Below are 6000 nucleotides of genomic sequence, written 5' to 3'. Positions count from 1 at the left end.
TCATAAACATGTGTAACAACAGAATATGAGACATTGACTCAGTGAATAGCCAGAGATACTTTTTTCCCAGTGAGAAAATGGTTTATACAACGGGGCATAATTTTAAGATGATTGGAGGAAAGCATTGGGGTGGGGATGATGTCAGAAGTAAGTTCTTTACACAAAAGTGTGGGTGCATGGAATGCCTTGTCAAAAGTGGTGGCCGAGGCAGATACACAAGGGAGGTTTAAAAAACTCTTAGATAGGCACATGGATGATAGAAAAATGGAGGGCTATGTAGGAGGAAAGGATTCAATTGATCCTAGCGTAGGTTAAGAGGTTTGCACAATGTCATGAGCCAAAGGGTCTGTACTATGCTGTTATGTTCTTAAACTAAAAATAATCCATTGGATTGGACCTTTGTGATCTGGTTCCATCACATGGAATTAATGCCCAGTGTCTGCCCACACCTCCACTTACCTGGCCAGGTATGGAAGCCTTACCCTCTTGAATCTCCACATCTTTGTGTCCTCTGCTTGGCTTCAAAATAGACAGAGATATTTTGAAAAGTGCCCTTCTCCAAGACAGCCTTGCCAACCTTTCATAGCTAGTAAACCAGGGTTGAAGTAGGGTTGTGCCTGTGTTGAAACTTAGCATTGATTTTAATGTTTTATTTTCATCCACTTGAGATTTAAGGTTAGTTCAAAAAACTTATTGGATCAAAATAAAGAAAGAAATAGAGATAAAATTTGTTCAAAATAACTAAAAGAATGACTTAGAGATCATTTAAAATTTTAATGTGAAGGGAAAAAAATTGAAAAATAGCTTACTTTTCCTTTTGCTCCACAATCCCTCATGAAATCAAGGGAAAATTGGATCCTATGAAAGATCCTTGTGGCAGTTTCCCAATGTTCAACTTTACATGAGAAATCCCAAAACGTACAGACCTGGCTGTCTGAATCTCTCAGTAAGTCTTGACCTTCTGTGTTTAACAGTTCACGTGCGGAAGTCCGGAACTTCAGTTTAAATGGCTGAATGTTGGTGGTTCTGTTTGGAACTGCTTGCCACAGTCAGCAGAGTTTGGCCCTATATGTACATAAAGTAGTTTGAACAAAGCATCCCTCTGAAAGTATAGGTGGTAAATTAGTGAAGTATTCAGACTGCATTTTAGCTAATATCATTAGCAGAGGAAGTCTCATGCAATTAAAATTTACGCAAACAAACACAAACACACACACACACACACACACACACACACACACACACACACACACACACACACACACACACACACACACACACACACACACACACACACACACACACACAAAATGCAACAAAATAATCTTCTATATATCAATCCATGGATGACAGACTAAACACAGACTGACTGAAGTCTTCCTGTTTTATTTATTGCAGTGACTGGTCTAAAACAAAATGCGAAGCAAAGAGATAATTATAAATAATGTTAATTTTTTAATTTTTAAAAAATCCTTCAGTAACATCCAGCACTTTATGCACGTTAAAATGATTTTAACACCATGACTGATTTTCTGACAGTTCAGTTGGAAAATGGCTTCAGTCTCTAAGTGGGTGGTTTTCCTGTTTTAATAAATGAAATTGGAAATTGAGCGTTTCTTCATTGGTCAAGGCTTAAATTTCCCTAGAATTTATAATGATCATAGATTATACTGGGAACTTCCTTGGCTTCTTCTGACTGGTTTAATACCCTCTCAGTTACAGGACCCCCCCCCCCCCCTCCATTACAACACTGGGGAAATTATTGTCCCTCCATAAGTTCTCATATAAAGTTTAGATACAAATAACTGGAGATGTAAATCAAGCTCCTTTGTATACAGTATTCTCTTCCATTTATGATTCTTGAACAGCTGAGTTTCTATATCTCATGTTTGAAACATGCAACAATATTGCCATCTCCTGGTACACATGGAAGCTGCCTGGAGATAACAGGTCCCTTTCCCAACAATATTCTTGTTGGGAATGTATAACATCAGATTGTTTGAAAAGCACATATCTAAATACTTAACAGATCAAGCCTACACTGCACACTCTTTGAAAAAGATAAAAATTTTATAAGGGCACTCTGGAAAGTGAACTGTGAAATTTGCCTAAAATTACCAATGTGCCTTGGGGTATTTTAAACTTTATATAAGTACAATTTATGTTATGTACATGAGGGAAAATCCCAGAGAAAATGATTTCAGCAGCAGTTACACAGCACAGTCCAAGATTTGCTACCTGTTTGCTTGTGTTGGCTGTAAATTAAAATTAAATGGCAGGTTATGAAGCCAAAGAAAACAAACAGAAATAGAGTTTCTGGTGTAGTGCTGAAGGCAGAAAAATATATGTTTTAATTAGAAAGGAAAGAATCACTACCTTAGAAAAAAGACTCCTGGGTCGAAATTTTGGCTAGGTTCATGCTAATATAAACTTTGCAGCAAGTGCTAAGTTTTATCGATTGAATATTTCCTAGTTGGCAACGCCAGGGTTAATCCTTGCCAGAGGTTGAGGTCAAATGTAGGGGGTTTAAGGAAAGTCTGTCTGTTAACTAGCTAAGCCGTCAGCATATGCATTTAAAAGTTGCATGTAATATGATATATGTAATGTATCCCATTGTTTCATGACCTGAAAAAAGCCTGTAAACTTTAGCCGAACTTTAAAAACAATGAAAAAAAATTAATATTTCCTATTCTGGTTCAACACCACTCTTGCGACATAATACTGGAAAATTGCTTCGCTACTGTATGTTTTCAACTGATGATACTTCATCTTTTTTATATGTTAAATATACCAAGACATCCAAGGAAAAACACAAAAAAGGTAGAACAAAAGCTTGGCAGAAAGTACAAAGGCTGATACAGGGAGCCAAGGACTGACCTTCCAGCGGATGAAGCATTACTGTAAAGTCGTGATTGCTGAAATGGCTCCCACCCAAGGGCAAGACAGATGACCTGGGCCAACAATGGAATTCTGTAAGTCAGCTTCCAGATTAGGCCTTCTCTGCTGGGAGTTGTTCAATAGGTCCTTTGAGCTTACAAGGATTACAATGGCAAGAATGGATGCTTTAAAGAATTGTTGGGTATATAGCTATGAAAACCTTCTTACTTGAGGAAAGGAAGGCACGTGCAATGTTAGCTCATTTTGAGAGGACTAGAATATAAAAGCAAGGATATAAAGCTGAGGCTTTATAAGGCATTGGGCAGGCTGCATCTGGAGTATTATGAGCAGTTTTGGGCCCCATGTTTAAGAAAAGATGAGCTGACGTTGGAGAGGGTCCAAAGGAGGTTTATGAGAATGATCCTGGGAATGAAAGGGTTAATGAGTATTTGCTAGCTCTAGGCCTGTACTTCAGAACAATGATGGAAGGATCTCATTGAAACCAAATATTGAAAGAGCTTGATAGAGAAGATACAGAGAGGATATTTCCAGTAGTGGGAGAGTCTAAGACCAGAGGGCACTGCCTCAGAATAGAAGAATAACCCATTTGAACAGAGATGAGGAGGAATTTCTTTAGCCAAAGAGAGGTGAATCTATGGAATTCATTGCCACAGATGGCTGTGGAGTCCAAGTCATTGGGTATATTTAAAACAGAGATTGATAGGTTTTTGATTAGTAAAGGTATCAAATGCTGAAAGTTGGAGTGAAGTTATCTCCTTTGGTTCAAGAGGTGATGATTAAGGGGAAATAACTGTTCCTGAACTTGGTGGTGTGGGACCTGAGCTCTGGTATCTCCTTCCTGATGCCAGCAGTGAGAAGAGAGCATGACCTGTATGGTGGGTGACCTTGATGATAGATGCTGCCTTCCTGCAACAGTATTCCTTGTAGATGTAAACAATGGCGGAGAGGTTAGAGGGAAAGTAAATCAGCCATGATCAAATAATAGAGCAAATTCAATAGGCCAACTGGCCTAATTCTTCTCCTATGTCTTATGACCTTATATTCTAAGATATTCTTGTGATAAAGTGAATGCAACAAAGGTTCACATTGACTCCTGGGCCACAATGTTTTCCTGTGTTTTGAAGATTTTGAAGATCTTGAGTTTTGAAAAGGAAGAGGTTGAAGCCTTCAGAATACATACAGACTTGACAGGGTCCATCCTCTTGTTGTGGTATCAGGAAATACATCTTACAGTATCAAAATAAAGCATCAGACAGACGGGAAAAAGTAGAGAGAAAAATTCATCACAAAAAATGGCATTGAATCTTTAGAATTCTCTGCCCAAAGCAGTCTGTGGGTGTTCAGCCACTGACTGCATAGAAGAGAGATTAAGGGAATCAAGACTAACATTGGAAAATAGCACTGAGGTTAAGTTCAGCTTCAGCTTTACTGGGTGCCGGGCAGGCATAAGGAGAGGAATGTTCTTAAGTTGTAATAAGGAGAATAACTTAATTGACTAATTGAAAACATAAACAAGCTGAAGTAAATACTTTGGCAGTCAGGCAATAAGGATTTGTACTGAGAATTCAAGCATATTTTTCAATGTAGAATGTAACACAAGCTACACTTATGAGCCTCAAAATAAACTGTCTCTCCCATGAGCTAATTAGTTACTAATGAAGTGGAACTAAAATGAATGCATACAGCCTCATGGTCCTCTTTGGAATACAGTCAACTTAGCTGTACATAGATTAATTTCCAACCTCAGGAAAGAAACATATCCTCAAAATAGAGATTGATGATGAGGTGAAAGAAATTGTCCACAGTGAATGTGCTTCTTTGTGAAACATCCAAAACAAGTGCCAAGATGGGACACTATTGGACAGGCATCCAATTCGAGAAATGTTTGGAAGACAAGTCACAGTTTACGAAGAGACTCAAAACAGTAGTGATCTTTGGAAGCGAACTTCCAAGAATCACTAGATTCAGGAAAGGTTCTGGACGACTGGAAAATCTCAAATGTCACTCCGCTCTTTAAGAAGGGAGGGAGGCAAAAGACAGGAAATTATAGCCAATTAGCCTGACTTCTGTGGTTGGCAAGACATTAGAGTCCATTATTAAGGATGAGGCTTTGGAGTACTTGGAAGCACTTGATAAAATAGACTGAAGTCAACATGGTTTCCTTCAGGGGATACCTGCCCTGACAAATTTGTTGGAATTCCTTAGGAAATAACAAGCAGGATAGACAGAAGAGAGTCAGTGGATGTTGCTTACAAGGCCTTTGACAAGGTGCCAAACATGAGGGTGTTAAACAAGATGGTATTACCATGGTATTACCAGAAAGATGCTGCAATGGACAGAAAAGTGGCTGACTGGCAGAAGGCAATGAATAGGAATGAATTTTGCCTGTGACTAATGGCCTTCCACAAGAGTCGGGGTGAGGTACGCTTCTTTTCATGTTATATGTTAATGACCTGTATGTGGAATTGATGGTTTTGTGGCTCGGTTTGTGGATAATGCAAAGATAGTTGGAGGAATTGGTAATCCTGAGGAAGTAGGGAGTCTACAGAAGGACTTGGAGAGTTTGGGAGAATGGCAAAGAAGTGACACCTCTGAGCCACACTGTGTTTTCACCATTCCCTCCGACCTTCCCCTCTCTTTTGTCCTCAGTAAGGGCCTCATCTTTGTCCCCCTGTGCCCACACCTTAGTGAGTTCTATGCCGGCCATGATGCTAAGCTCTTCTTCCTCCATCTCCATGCCTATTTATTTGGCAAGGACTTTCCACCCTGCACTAATGAACCCTTCTCCTGTCTTCAACCTTCCTCCTCTTCCTGGACACCATGACCTGTTCTGCCTGCTCTGGACCTTTTCACTGTCAACTGTGGATGGGACATCAACCATCTAGACTTCAACACTCCTCTCTCCAATTCCAACCTCATTCATTCTGAACGCTTTGCTCTCCACTCCCTCTGAAACCAATCCTAACCTCACCATTAAACCCGCAGATAAGGGAGGTGCTGTAGTAGTCTGGTGTAGTGACCTTTACTTTGCTGAAGCCCAGGACCAACTCTCAGACACCTCCTCTTATTTACCCTTCGAACAGGAAAGGTAAATATATTTAC

Source organism: Hemitrygon akajei, chromosome 17, assembly GCF_048418815.1.
Source record: "Hemitrygon akajei chromosome 17, sHemAka1.3, whole genome shotgun sequence".
Taxonomy (NCBI): Eukaryota; Metazoa; Chordata; class Chondrichthyes; order Myliobatiformes; family Dasyatidae; genus Hemitrygon; species Hemitrygon akajei.
The sequence above is the reverse complement of the archived record's forward strand: the minus strand, read 5'-3'. Positions refer to the sequence as shown.